Genomic DNA, 14,787 nt, shown 5'->3' with positions numbered 1-14,787 from the left:
AAATAAGACGGAACCTTGTTTGTGGGTTTCTTGGGCGGAGATCAGAGTGTACGAAATGGACCTAGCATCATCTGAATGTGATCAAACCTTTAAGGCACCAGGGTAAAGTAGGAATTGCGTCTCCGGGATGTGGTTCACTTCAGACTCACGCGGATCGAACTTTTCAAAACTCTCAGATGTTTTCATACTCAATCTTAGGTGTTCAATAATCTTCTTCACACGTGAAGTCAAAGAAATTCGAAATTGTTCCCCAACCACCGCAAGTGGCCGCTGGGGTGACTCACCGGGGTTATAACTTTTCAAAACTCTCAGCTTTTTTCATTCTTAATCTTAAGTGTTCAATAATCTTCTTCACACGTGAAGTCAAAGAAATTCGAAATTGTTCCCCAACCACCGCAAGTGGCTTTCTCTCACTGTTAAATTCCCTCCTGAGGAACCGAGGGTTGCAGGCACATAATTCTTTGAAATTTGAGGTACACGTAGACACGTTGTTTGAAGGTCACCACTCAGCCTCCGATGATCCAGGGAAAACAGCCCAAGACTGTTCACCCGCGGCCTTTAGCTCAAGTCCTTTAAACCTGGCAACATCCATGTAAATCTTTTCTGAACACATTCACATCGGAAGGCTTGAGAGGGATATAGGACAAATGCTGGCATACAGACGAGGTTAGATTAGGATATCTGCTCGGCATGGACCGATTGGACCGAAGGGTGTGTTTCTATTTGTCTGTGATGCCAAAACTCAGAGCAAGATCAACTTCTGGAACTTGGTGCCGAAGATAAGATCAGCAATTGAGGCTAACCGAGAATGAGATTATAAGGTTTCTACTGACTAAAGACCTCAATGGCTCAGAGAACAATCGAGGAAAATGTTGAAAATGCATTTTTCATTATCAATCCAGTTTAGCACTGTGTAATGAAGCCAATTCCTCAAATAAGTGAGGAACCAGATGTGAATACAACCGGAAAATCTTACATCACAGCCAATTTCTCAATCGCTGAGGTATAACTCGCGATATTGGGAGGCACGCGACGGCGCGGCTCCAGTGGCGCAATCGGTCAGCGCGCGGTACTTATATGTCAGTGTTTCTGCGTGCGTAATGCCGAGGTTGTGAGTTCGAGCCTCACCTGGAGCAGTTTTATCTACTCGTGACCAAAGAGTCTCTTGGAAAATTCCAGTTTCTCTGGTTTGGCAAATGTCATTTCCTGAGAAAGGTCTCGGCAGTCAAACAACGTATCCTGGGAATATTTGAAACGTCAAGACATATCTGGGCAGGAACGTCAATCGGTAACCTTGTTCAGCTCAAAAATGCTTCCAATCAGCGGTCTGCTTGATTTAAATTGCCGGCAAGCCCTGTTTAGTTGGTATTTCTGTATTCAACTGGCTACAAACTCACACAGGTCGATGTAGTAATCAAAAAGGAATTAGATTGATCTCATTGAACCGTGTGAATGTTATATTCGGCTTTGCTTGGAACATTTGTCTGATTAAAATAAAGATCTGCTGAGAAGAAGAGGATCAAAATGCAAATAAGACGGAACCTTGTTTGTGGGTTTCTTGGGCGGAGATCAGAGTGTACGAAATGGACCTAGCATCATCTGAATGTGATCAAACCTTTAAGGCACCAGGGTAAAGTAGGAATTGCGTCTCCGGGATGTGGTTCACTTCAGACTCACGCGGATCGAACTTTTCAAAACTCTCAGATGTTTTCATACTCAATCTTAGGTGTTCAATAATCTTCTTCACACGTGAAGTCAAAGAAATTCGAAATTGTTCCCCAACCACCGCAAGTGGCCGCTGGGGTGACTCACCGGGGTTATAACTTTTCAAAACTCTCAGCTTTTTTCATTCTTAATCTTAAGTGTTCAATAATCTTCTTCACACGTGAAGTCAAAGAAATTCGAAATTGTTCCCCAACCACCGCAAGTGGCTTTCTCTCACTGTTAAATTCCCTCCTGAGGAACCGAGGGTTGCAGGCACATAATTCTTTGAAATTTGAGGTACACGTAGACACGTTGTTTGAAGGTCACCACTCAGCCTCCGATGATCCAGGGAAAACAGCCCAAGACTGTTCACCCGCGGCCTTTAGCTCAAGTCCTTTAAACCTGGCAACATCCATGTAAATCTTTTCTGAACACATTCACATCGGAAGGCTTGAGAGGGATATAGGACAAATGCTGGCATACAGACGAGGTTAGATTAGGATATCTGCTCGGCATGGACCGATTGGACCGAAGGGTGTGTTTCTATTTGTCTGTGATGCCAAAACTCAGAGCAAGATCAACTTCTGGAACTTGGTGCCGAAGATAAGATCAGTAATTGAGGCTAACCGAGAATGAGATTATAAGGTTTCTACTGACTAAAGACCTCAATGGCTCAGAGAACAATCGAGGAAAATGTTGAAAATGCATTTTTCATTATCAATCCAGTTTAGCACTGTGTAATGAAGCCAATTCCTCAAATAAGTGAGGAACCAGATGTGAATACAACCGGAAAATCTTACATCACAGCCAATTTCTCAATCGCTGAGGTATAACTCGCGATATTGGGAGGCCCGCGCCGGCGCGGCTCCAGTGGCGCAATCGGTCAGCGCGCGGTACTTATATGTCAGTGTTTCTGCGTGCGTAATGCCGAGGTTGTGCGTTCGAGCCTCACCTGGAGCAGGTTTATCTACTCGTGACCAAAGAGTCTCTTGCAAAATTCCAGTTTCTCTGGTTTGGCAAATGTCATTTCCTGAGAAAGGTCTCGGCAGTCAAACAACGTATCCTGGGAATATTTGAAACGTCAAGACATATCTGGGCAGGAACGTCAATCGGTAACCTTGTTCAGCTCAAAAATGCTTCCAATCAGCGGTCTGCTTGATTTAAATTGCCGGCAAACCCTGTTTAGTTGGTATTTCTTTATTCAACTGGCTACAAACTCACACAGGTCGATGTAGTAATCAAAAAGGAATTAGATTGATCTCATGGAACCGTGTGAATGTTATATTCGGCTTTGCTTGGAACATTTGTCTGATCAAAATAAAGATCTGCTGAGAAGAAGAGGATCAAAATGCAAATAAGACGGAACCTTGTTTGTGGGTTTCATGGGCGGAGATCAGAGTGTACGAAATGGACCTAGCATCATCTGAATGTGATCAAACCTTTCAGGCACCAGGGTAAAGTAGGAATTGCTTCTCCGGGATGTGGTTCACTTCAGACTCACGCGGATCGAACTTTTCAAAACTCTCAGATGTTTTCATACTCAATCTTAGGTGTTCAATAATCTTCTTCACACGTGAAGTCAAAGAAATTCGAAATTGTTCCCCAACCACCGCAAGTGGCCGCTGGGGTGACTCACCGGGGTATAACTTTTCAAAACTCTCAGCTTTTTTCATTCTTAATCTTAAGTGTTCAATAATCTTCTTCACACGTGAAGTCAAAGAATTTCGAAATTGTTCCCCAACCACCGCAAGTGGCTTTCTCTCACTGTTAAATTCCCTCCTGAGGAACCGAGGGTTGCAGGCACATAATTCTTTGAAATTTGAGGTACACGTAGACACGTTGTTTGAAGGTCACCACTCAGCCTCCGATGATCCAGGGAAAACAGCCCAAGACTGTTCACCCGCGGCCTTTAGCTCAAGTCCTTTAAACCTGGCAACATCCATGTAAATCTTTTCTGAACACATTCACATCGGAAGGCTTGAGAGGGATATAGGACAAATGCTGGCATACAGACGAGGTTAGATTAGGATATCTGCTCGGCATGGACCGATTGGACCGAAGGGTGTGTTTCTATTTGTCTGTGATGCCAAAACTCAGAGCAAGATCAACTTCTGGAACTTGGTGCCGAAGATAAGATCAGTAATTGAGGCTAACCGAGAATGAGATTATAAGGTTTCTACTGACTAAAGACCTCAATGGCTCAGAGAACAATCGAGGAAAATGTTGAAAATGCATTTTTCATTATCAATCCAGTTTAGCACTGTGTAATGAAGCCAATTCCTCAAATAAGTGAGGAACCAGATGTGAATACAACCGGAAAATCTTACATCACAGCTAATTTCTCAATCGCTGAGGTATAACTCGCGATATTGGGAGGCCCGTGACGGCTCGGCTCCAGTGGCGCAATCGGTCAGCGCGCGGTACTGAAATGTCAGTGTTTCTGCGTGCGTGATGCCGAGGTTGTGAGTTCGAACCTCACCTGGAGCAGTTTTATCTACTCGTGACCAAAGAGTCTCTTGGAAAATTCCAGTTTCCCTGGTTTGGCAAATGTCATTTCCTGAGATAGGTCTCGGCCGTCAAACAACGTATCCTGGGAATATTTGAAACGTCAAGACATATCTGGGCAGGAACGTCAATCGGTAACGTTGTTCAGCTCAAAAATGCTTCCAAGCAGCGGTCTGCTTGATTTAAATTGCCGGCAAGCCCTGTTTAGTTGGTATTTCTTTATTCAACTGGCTACAAACTCACACAGGTCGATGTAGTAATCAAAAAGGACTTAGATTGATCTCATTGAACCGTGTGAATGTTATATTCGGCTTTGCTTGGAACATTTGTCTGATTAAAATAAAGATCTGCTGAGAAGAAGAGGATCAAAATGCAAATAAGACGGAACCTTGTTTGTGGGTTTCTTGGGCGGAGATCAGAAATGGACCGAGCATCATCTGAATGTGATCAAACCTTTAAGGCACCAGGGTAAAGTAGGAATTGCGTCTCCGGGATGTGGTTCACTTCAGACTCACGCGGATCGAACTTTTCAAAACTCTCAGATGTTTTCATACTCAATCTTAGGTGTTCAATAATCTTCTTCACACGTGAAGTCAAAGAAATTCGAAATTGTTCCCCAACCACCGCAAGTGGCCGCTGGGGTGACTCACCGGGGTATAACTTTTCAAAACTCTCAGCTTTTTTCATTCTTAATCTTAAGTGTTCAATAATCTTCTTCACACGTGAAGTCAAAGAAATTCGAAATTGTTCCCCAACCACCGCAAGTGGCTTTCTCTCACTGTTAAATTCCCTCCTGAGGAACCGAGGGTTGCAGGCACATAATTCTTTGAAATTTGAGGTACACGTAGACACGTTGTTTGAAGGTCACCACTCAGCCTCCGATGATCCAGGGAAAACACCCCAAGACTGTTCACCCGCGGCCTTTAGCTCAAGTCCTTTAAACCTGGCAACATCCATGTAAATCTTTTCTGAACACATTCACATCGGAAGGCTTGAGAGGGGTATAGGACAAATGCTGGCATACAGACGAGGTTAGATTAGGATATCTGCTCGGCATGGACCGATTGGACCGAAGGGTGTGTTTCTATTTGTCTGTGATGCCAAAACTCAGAGCAAGATCAACTTCTGGAACTTGGTGCCGAAGATAAGATCAGTAATTGAGGCTAACCGAGAATGAGATTATAAGGTTTCTACTGACTAAAGACCTCAATGGCTCAGAGAACAATCGAGGAAAATGTTGAAAATGCATTTTTCATTATCAATCCAGTTTAGCACTGTTTAATGAAGCCAATTCCTCAAATAAGTGAGGAACCAGATGTGAATACAACCGGAAAATCTTACATCACAGCCAATTTCTCAATCGCTGAGGTATAACTCACGATATTGGGAGGCTCCCGACGGCGCGGCTCCAGTGTCGCATTCGGTCAGCGCGCGGTACTTATATGTCAGTGTTTCTGCGTGCGTGATGCCGAGGTTGTGAGTTCGAGCCTCATCTGGAGCAGTTTTATCTACTCGTGACCAAAGAGTCTCTTGGAAAATTCCAGTTTCTCTGGTTTGGCAAATGTCATTTCCTGAGAAAGGTCTCGGCCGTCAAACAACGTATCCTGGGAATATTTGAAACGTCAAGACATATCTGGGCAGGAACGTCAATCGGTAACCTTGTTCAGCTCAAAAATGCTTCCAATCAGCGGTCTGCTTGATTTAAATTGCCGGCAAGCCCTGTTTAGTTGGGATTTCTTTATTCAACTGGCTACAAACTCACACAGGTCGATGTAGTAATCAAAAAGGAATTAGATTGATCTCATTGAACCGTGTGAATGTTATATTCGGCTTTGCTTGTAACATTTGTCTGATTAAAATAAAGATCTGCTGAGAAGAAGAGGATCAAAATGCAAATAAGATGGAACCTTGTTTGTGGGTTTCTTGGGCGGAGATCAGAGTGTACGAAATGGACCGAGCATCATCTGAATGTGATCAAACCTTTAAGGCACCAGGGTAAAGTAGGAATTGCGTCTCCGGGATGTGGTTCACTTCAGACTCACGCGGATCGAACTTTTCAAAACTCTCAGATGTTTTCATACTCAATCTTAGGTGTTCAATAATCTTCTTCACACGTGAAGTCAAAGAAATTCGAAATTGTTCCCCAACCACCGCAAGTGGCTTTCTCTCACTGTTAAATTCCCTCCTGAGGAACCGAGGGTTGCAGGCACATAATTCTTTGAAATTTGAGGTACACGTAGACACGTTGTTTGAAGGTCACCACTCAGCCTCCGATGATCCAGGGAAAACAGCCCAAGACTGTTCACCCGCGGCCTTTAGCTCAAGTCCTTTAAACCTGGCAACATCCATGTAAATCTTTTCTGAACACATTCACATCGGAAGGCTTGAGAGGGATATAGGACAAATGCTGGCATACAGACGAGGTTAGATTAGGATATCTGCTCGGCATGGACCGATTGGACCGAAGGGTGTGTTTCTATTTGTCTGTGATGCCAAAACTCAGAGCAAGATCAACTTCTGGAACTTGGTGCCGAAGATAAGATCAGTAATTGAGGCTAACCGAGAATGAGATTATAAGGTTTCTACTGACTGAAGACCTCAATGGCTCAGAGAACAATCGAGGAAAATGTTGAAAATGCATTTTTCATTATCAATCCAGTTTAGCACTGTGTAATGAAGCCAATTCCTCAAATAAGTGAGGAACCAGATGTGAATACAACCGGAAAATCTTACATCACAGCCAATTTCTCAATCGCTGAGGTATAACTTGCGATATTGGGAGGCCCGCGACGGCGCGGCTCCAGTGGCGCAATCGGCCAGCGCGCGGTACTGAAGTATCAGTGTTTCTGCGTGCGTGATGCCGAGGTTGTGAGTTCGAACCTCACCTGGAGCAGTTTTATCTACTCGTGACCAAAGAGTCTCTTGGAAAATTCCAGTTTCTCTGGTTTGGCAAATGTCATTTCCTGAGAAAGGTCTCGGCCGTCAAACAACGTATCCTGGGAATATTTGAAACGTCAAGACATATCTGGGCAGGAACGTCAATCGGTAACGTTGTTCAGCTCAAAAATGCTTCCAAGCAGCGGTCTGCTTGATTTAAATTGCCGACAAGCCCTGTTTAGATGGTATTTCTTTATTCAACTGGCTACAAACTCACACAGGTCGATGTAGTAATCAAAAAGGAATTAGATTGATCTCATTGAACCGTGTGAATGTTATATTCGGCTTTGCTTGGAACATTTGTCTGATTAAAATAAAGATCTGCTGAGAAGAAGAGGATCAAAATGCAAATAAGACGGAACCTTGTTTGTGGGTTTCTTGGGCGGAGATCAGAGTGTACGAAATGGACCGAGCATCATCTGAATGTGATCAAACCTTTAAGGCACCAGGGTAAAGTAGGAATTGCGTCTCCGGGATGTGGTTCACTTCAGACTCACGCGGATCGAACTTTTCAAAACTCTCAGATGTTTTCATACTCAATCTTAGGTGTTCAATAATCTTCTTCACACGTGAAGTCAAAGAAATTCGAAATTGTTCCCCAACCACCGCAAGTGGCTTTCTCTCACTGTTAAATTCCCTCCTGAGGAACCGAGGGTTGCAGGCACATAATTCTTTGAAATTTGAGGTACACGTAGACACGTTGTTTGAAGGTCACCACTCAGCCTCCGATGATCCAGGGAAAACAGCCCAAGACTGTTCACCCGCGGCCTTTAGCTCAAGTCCTTTAAACCTGGCAACATCCATGTAAATCTTTTCTGAACACATTCACATCGGAAGGCTTGAGAGGGATATAGGACAAATGCTGGCATACAGACGAGGTTAGATTAGGATATCTGCTCGGCATGGACCGATTGGACCGAAGGGTGTGTTTCTATTTGTCTGTGATGCCAAAACTCAGAGCAAGATCAACTTCTGGAACTTGGTGCCGAAGATAAGATCAGTAATTGAGGCTAACCGAGAATGAGATTATAAGGTTTCTACTGACTAAAGACCTCAATGGCTCAGAGAACAATCGAGGAAAATGTTGAAAATGCATTTTTCATTATCAATCCAGTTTAGCACTGTGTAATGAAGCCAATTCCTCAAATAAGTGAGGAACCAGATGTGAATACAACCGGAAAATCTTACATCACAGCCAATTTCTCAATCGCTGAGGTATAACTCGCGATATTGGGAGGCCCGCGACGGCGCGGCTCCAGTGGCGCAATCGGTCAGCGCGCGGTACTGAAATGTCAGTGTTTCTGCGTGCGTGATGCCGAGGTTGTGAGTTCGAACCTCACCTGGAGCAGTTTTATCTACTCGTGACCAAAGAGTCTCTTGGAAAATTCCAGTTTCTCTGGTTTGGCAAATGTCATTTCCTGAGAAAGGTCTCGGCCGTCAAACAACGTATCCTGGGAATATTTGAAACGTCAAGACATATCTGGGCAGGAACGTCAATCGGTAACGTTGTTCGGCTCAAAAATGCTTCCAAGCAGCGGTCTGCTTGATTTAAATTGCCGGCAAGCCCTGTTTAGTTGGTATTTCTTTATTCAACTGGCTACAAACTCACACAGGTCGATGTAGTAATCAAAAAGGAATTAGATTGATCTCATTGAACCGTGTGAATGTTATATTCGGCTTTGCTTGGAACATTTGTCTGATTAAAATAAAGATCTGCTGAGAAGAAGAGGATCAAAATGCAAATAAGACGGAACCTTGTTTGTGGGTTTCTTGGGCGGAGATCAGAGTGTACGAAATGGACCGAGCATCATCTGAATGTGATCAAACCTTTAAGGCACCAGGGTAAAGTAGGAATTGCGTCTCCGGGATGTGGTTCACTTCAGACTCACGCGGATCGAACTTTTCAAAACTCTCAGATGTTTTCATACTCAATCTTAGGTGTTCAATAATCTTCTTCACACGTGAAGTCAAAGAAATTCGAAATTGTTCCCCAACCACCGCAAGTGGCCGCTGGGGTGACTCACCGGGGTATAACTTTTCAAAACTCTCAGCTTTTTTCATTCTTAATCTTAAGTGTTCAATAATCTTCTTCACACGTGAAGTCAAAGAAATTCGAAATTGTTCCCCAACCACCGCAAGTGGCTTTCTCTCACTGTTAAATTCCCTCCTGAGGAACCGAGGGTTGCAGGCACATAATTCTTTGAAATTTGAGGTACACGTAGACACGTTGTTTGAAGGTCACCACTCAGCCTCCGATGATCCAGGGAAAACAGCCCAAGACTGTTCACCCGCGGCCTTTAGCTCAAGTCCTTTAAACCTGGCAACATCCATGTAAATCTTTTCTGAACACATTCACATCGGAAGGCTTGAGAGGGTTATAGGACAAATGCTGGCATACAGACGAGGTTAGATTAGGATATCTGCTCGGCATGGACCGATTGGACCGAAGGGTGTGTTTCTATTTGTCTGTGATGCCAAAACTCAGAGCAAGATCAACTTCTGGAACTTGGTGCCGAAGATAAGATCAGTAATTGAGGCTAACCGAGAATGAGATTATAAGGTTTCTACTGACTAAAGACCTCAATGGCTCAGAGAACAATCGAGGAAAATGTTGAAAATGCATTTTTCATTATCAATCCAGTTTAGCACTGTTTAATGAAGCCAATTCCTCAAATAAGTGAGGAACCAGATGTGAAGACAACCGGAAAATCTTACATCACAGCCAATTTCTCAATCGCTGAGGTATAACTTGCGATATTGGGAAGCCCCCGACGGCGCGGCTCCAGTGTCGCATTCGGTCAGCGCGCGGTACTTATATGTCAGTGTTTCTGCATGCGTGATGCCGAGGTTGTGAGTTCGAGCCTCATCTGGAGCAGTTTTATCTACTCGTGACCAAAGAGTCTCTTGGAAAATTCCAGTTTCTCTGGTTTGGCAAATGTCATTTCCTGAGAAAGGTCTCGGCCGTCAAACAACGTATCCTGGGAATATTTGAAACGTCAAGACATATCTGGGCAGGAACGTCAATCGGTAACCTTGTTCAGCTCAAAAATGCTTCCAATCAGCGGTCTGCTTGATTTAAATTGCCGGCAAGCCCTGTTTAGTTGGGATTTCTTTATTCAACTGGCTACAAACTCACACAGGTCGATGTAGTAATCAAAAAGGAATTAGATTGATCTCATTGAACCGTGTGAATGTTATATTCGGCTTTGCTTGGAACATTTGTCTGATTAAAATAAAGATCTGCTGAGAAGAAGAGGATCAAAATGCAAATAAGACAGAACCTTGTTTGTGGGTTTCTTGGGCGGAGATCAGAGTGTACGAAATGGACCGAGCATCATCTGAATGTGATCAAACCTTTAAGGCACCAGGGTAAAGTAGGAATTGCGTCTCCGGGATGTGGTTCACTTCAGACTCACGCGGATCGAACTTTTCAAAACTCTCAGATGTTTTCATACTCAATCTTAGGTGTTCAATAATCTTCTTCACACGTGAAGTCAAAGAAATTCGAAATTGTTCCCCAACCACCGCAAGTGGCTTTCTCTCACTGTTAAATTCCCTCCTGAGGAACCGAGGGTTGCAGGCACATAATTCTTTGAAATTTGAGGTACACGTAGACACGTTGTTTGAAGGTCACCACTCAGCCTCCGATGATCCAGGGAAAACAGCCCAAGACTGTTCACCCGCGGCCTTTAGCTCAAGTCCTTTAAACCTGGCAACATCCATGTAAATCTTTTCTGAACACATTCACATCGGAAGGCTTGAGAGGGATATAGGACAAATGCTGGCATACAGACGAGGTTAGATTAGGATATCTGCTCGGCATGGACCGATTGGACCGAAGGGTGTGTTTCTATTTGTCTGTGATGCCAAAACTCAGAGCAAGATCAACTTCTGGAACTTGGTGCCGAAGATAAGATCAGTAATTGAGGCTAACCGAGAATGAGATTATAAGGTTTCTACTGACTAAAGACCTCAATGGCTCAGAGAACAATCGAGGAAAATGTTGAAAATGCATTTTTCATTATCAATCCAGTTTAGCACTGTGTAATGAAGCCAATTCCTCAAATAAGTGAGGAACCAGATGTGAATACAACCGGAAAATCTTACATCACAGCCAATTTCTCAATCGCTGAGGTATAACTCGCGATATTGGGAGGCCCGCGACCGCGCGGCTCCAGTGGCGCAATCGGTCAGCGCGCGGTACTGAAGTGTCAGTGTTTCTGCGTGCGTGATGCCGAGGTTGTGAGTTCGAACCTCACCTGGAGCAGTTTTATCTACTCGTGACCAAAGAGTCTCTTGGAAAATTCCAGTTTCTCTGGTTTGGCAAATGTCATTTCCTGAGAAAGGTCTCGGCCGTCAAACAACGTATCCTGGGAATATTTGAAACGTCAAGACATATCTGGGCAGGAACGTCAATCGGTAACGTTGTTCAGCTCAAAAATGCTTCCAAGCAGCGGTCTGCTTGATTTAAATTGCCGGCAAGCCCTGTTTAGTTGGTATTTCTTTATTCAACTGGCTACAAACTCACACAGGTCGATGTAGTAATCAAAAAGGAATTAGATTGATCTCATTGAACCGTGTGAATGTTATATTCGGCTTTGCTTGGAACATTTGTCTGATGAAAATAAAGATCTGCTGAGAAGAAGAGGATCAAAATGCAAATAAGACGGAACCTTGTTTGTGGGTTTCTTGGGCGGAGATCAGAGTGTACGAAATGGACCGAGCATCATCTGAATGTGATCAAACCTTTAAGGCACCAGGGTAAAGTAGGAATTGCATCTCCGGGATGTGGTTCACTTCAGACTCACGCGGATCGAACATTTCAAAACTCTCAGATGTTTTCATACTCAATCTTAGGTGTTCAATAATCTTCTTCACACGTGAAGTCAAAGAAATTCGAAATTGTTCCCCAACCACCGCAAGTGGCTTTCTCTCACTGTTAAATTCCCTCCTGAGGAACCGAGGGTTGCAGGCACATAATTCTTTGAAATTTGAGGTACACGTAGACACGTTGTTTGAAGGTCACCACTCAGCCTCCGATGATCCAGGGAAAACAGCCCAAGACTGTTCACCCGCGGCCTTTAGCTCAAGTCCTTTAAACCTGGCAACATCCATGTAAATCTTTTCTGAACACATTCACATCGGAAGGCTTGAGAGGGATATAGGACAAATGCTGGCATACAGACGAGGTTAGATTAGGATATCTGCTCGGCATGGACCGATTGGACCGAAGGGTGTGTTTCTATTTGTCTGTGATGCCAAAACTCAGAGCAAGATCAACTTCTGGAACTTGGTGCCGAAGATAAGATCAGTAATTGAGGCTAACCGAGAATGAGATTATAAGGTTTCTACTGACTGAAGACCTCAATGGCTCAGAGAACAATCGAGGAAAATGTTGAAAATGCATTTTTCATTATCAATCCAGTTTAGCACTGTGTAATGAAGCCAATTCCTCAAATAAGTGAGGAACCAGATGTGAATACAACCGGAAAATCTTACATCACAGCCAATTTCTCAATCGCTGAGGTATAACTCGCGATATTGGGAGGCCCGCTACGGCGTGGCTCCAGTGTCGCATTCGGTCAGCGCGCGGTACTTATATGTCAGTGTTTCTGCGTGCGTGATGCCGAGGTTGTGAGTTCGAGCCTCACCTGGAGCTGTTTTATCTACTCGTGACCAAAGAGTCTCTTGGAAAATTCCAGTTTCTCTGGTTTGGCAAATGTCATTTCCTGAGAAAGGTCTCGGCAGTCAAACAACGTATCCTGGGAATATTTGAAACGTCAAGACATATCTGGGCAGGAACGTCAATCGGTAACCTTGTTCAGCTCAAAAATGCTTCCAATCAGCGGTCTGCTTGATTTAAATTGCCGGCAAGCCCTGTTTAGTTGGTATTTCTTTATTCAACTGGCTACAAACTCACACAGGTCGATGTAGTAATCAAAAAGGAATTAGATTGATCTCATTGAACCGTGTGAATGTTATATTCGGCTTTGCTTGGAACATTTGTCTGATTAAAATAAAGATCTGCTGAGAAGAAGAGGATCAAAATGCAAATAAGACGGAACCTTGTTTGTGGGTTTCTTGGGCGGAGATCAGAGTGTACGAAATGGACCGAGCATCATCTGAATGTGATCAAACCTTTAAGGCACCAGGGTAAAGTAGGAATTGCGTCTCCGGGATGTGGTTCACTTCAGACTCACGCGGATCGAACTTTTCAAAACTCTCAGATGTTTTCATACTCAATCTTAGGTGTTCAATAATCTTCTTCACACGTGAAGTCAAAGAAATTCGAAATTGTTCCCCAACCACCGCAAGTGGCCGCTGGGGTGACACACCGGGGTATAACTTTTCAAAACTCTCAGCTTTTTTCATTCTTAATCTTAAGTGTTCAATAATCTTCTTCACACGTGAAGTCAAAGAAATTCGAAATTGTTCCCCAACCACCGCAAGTGGCTTTCTCTCACTGTTAAATTCCCTCCTGAGGAACCGAGGGTTGCAGGCACATAATTCTTTGAAATTTGAGGTACACGTAGACACGTTGTTTGAAGGTCACCACTCAGCCTCCGATGATCCAGGGAAAATAGCCCAAGACTGTTCACCCGCGGCCTTTAGCTCAAGTCCTTTAAACCTGGCAACATCCATGTAAATATTTTCTGAACACATTCACATCGGAAGGCTTGAGAGGGATATAGGACAAATGCTGGCATACAGACGAGGTTAGATTAGGATATCTGCTCGGCATGGACCGATTGGACCGAAGGGTGTGTTTCTATTTGTCTGTGATGCCAAAACTCAGAGCAAGATCAACTTCTGGAACTTGGTGCCGAAGATAAGATCAGGAATTGAGGCTAACCGAGAAAGAGATTAAAAGGTTTCTACTGACTAAAGACCTCAATGGCTCAGAGAACAATCGAGGAAAATGTTGAAAATGCATTTTTCATTATCAATCCAGTTTAGCACTGTGTAATGAAGCCAATTCCTCAAATAAGTGAGGAACCAGATGTGAATACAACCGGAAAATCTTACATCACAGCCAATTTCTCAATCGCTGAAGTATAACTCGCTATCGCGGGAAGCCCGCGACGGCGCGGCTCCAGTGGCGCAATCGGTCAGCGCGCGGTACTTATATGTCAGTGTTTCTGCGTGCGTGATGCCGAGGTTGTGAGTTCGAACCTCACCTGGAGCAGTTTTATCTTCTCGTGACCAAAGAGTCTCTTGGAAAATTCCAGTTTCTCTGGTTTGGCAAATGTCATTTCCTGAGAAAGGTCTCGGCAGTCAAACAACGTATCCTGGGAATATTTGAAACGTCGAGACATATCTGGGCAGGAACGTCAATCGGTAACCTTGTTCAACTCAAAAATGCTTCCAATCAGCGGTCTGCTTGATTTAAATTGCCGGCAAGCCCTGTTTAGTTGGTATTTCTTTATTCAACTGGCTACAAACTCACACAGGTCGATGTAGTAATCAAAAAGGAATTAGATTGATCTCATTGAACCGTGTGAATGTTATATTCGGCTTTGCTTGGAACATTTGTCTGATTAAAATAAAGATCTGCTGAGAAGAAGAGGATCAAAATGAAAATAAGACGGAACCTTGTTTGTGGGTTTCTTGGGCGGAGAGCAGAGTGTACGAAATGGACCG

The 14,787-nt window shown here is 43.8% G+C and overlaps 8 non-coding genes across 8 annotated transcripts; all 8 read left to right on the top strand.

Annotated features, from left to right (window-relative positions):
* The first annotated feature begins 1,040 nt into the window (after positions 1-1,040).
* Positions 1,041-1,136, top strand: trnai-uau (transfer RNA isoleucine (anticodon UAU)). The gene is made up of 2 exons: positions 1,041-1,078; positions 1,101-1,136. It is a non-coding gene; the product is annotated as a tRNA-Ile (tRNA).
* A 1,432-nt stretch (positions 1,137-2,568) lies between these two features.
* Positions 2,569-2,664, top strand: trnai-uau (transfer RNA isoleucine (anticodon UAU)). Its single transcript has 2 exons — positions 2,569-2,606; positions 2,629-2,664. It is a non-coding gene; the product is annotated as a tRNA-Ile (tRNA).
* Positions 2,665-4,095: 1,431 nt separating this feature from the next.
* On the top strand, positions 4,096-4,191 carry trnaf-gaa (transfer RNA phenylalanine (anticodon GAA)). Its single transcript has 2 exons — positions 4,096-4,133; positions 4,156-4,191. It is a non-coding gene; the product is annotated as a tRNA-Phe (tRNA).
* A 2,815-nt stretch (positions 4,192-7,006) lies between these two features.
* On the top strand, positions 7,007-7,102 carry trnaf-gaa (transfer RNA phenylalanine (anticodon GAA)). The gene is made up of 2 exons: positions 7,007-7,044; positions 7,067-7,102. It is a non-coding gene; the product is annotated as a tRNA-Phe (tRNA).
* A 1,296-nt stretch (positions 7,103-8,398) lies between these two features.
* Positions 8,399-8,494, top strand: trnaf-gaa (transfer RNA phenylalanine (anticodon GAA)). Its single transcript has 2 exons — positions 8,399-8,436; positions 8,459-8,494. It is a non-coding gene; the product is annotated as a tRNA-Phe (tRNA).
* A 2,823-nt stretch (positions 8,495-11,317) lies between these two features.
* trnaf-gaa (transfer RNA phenylalanine (anticodon GAA)) lies at positions 11,318-11,413 on the top strand. Its single transcript has 2 exons — positions 11,318-11,355; positions 11,378-11,413. It is a non-coding gene; the product is annotated as a tRNA-Phe (tRNA).
* A 1,296-nt stretch (positions 11,414-12,709) lies between these two features.
* trnai-uau (transfer RNA isoleucine (anticodon UAU)) lies at positions 12,710-12,805 on the top strand. The gene is made up of 2 exons: positions 12,710-12,747; positions 12,770-12,805. It is a non-coding gene; the product is annotated as a tRNA-Ile (tRNA).
* Positions 12,806-14,236: 1,431 nt separating this feature from the next.
* Positions 14,237-14,332, top strand: trnai-uau (transfer RNA isoleucine (anticodon UAU)). The gene is made up of 2 exons: positions 14,237-14,274; positions 14,297-14,332. It is a non-coding gene; the product is annotated as a tRNA-Ile (tRNA).
* The last annotated feature ends 455 nt before the right edge of the window (positions 14,333-14,787 follow it).

This window comes from Chiloscyllium punctatum, chromosome 49, assembly GCF_047496795.1.
Source record: "Chiloscyllium punctatum isolate Juve2018m chromosome 49, sChiPun1.3, whole genome shotgun sequence".
Classification (NCBI taxonomy): Eukaryota; Metazoa; Chordata; class Chondrichthyes; order Orectolobiformes; family Hemiscylliidae; genus Chiloscyllium; species Chiloscyllium punctatum.
The sequence above is the reverse complement of the archived record's forward strand: the minus strand, read 5'-3'. Positions and strand labels throughout refer to the sequence as shown.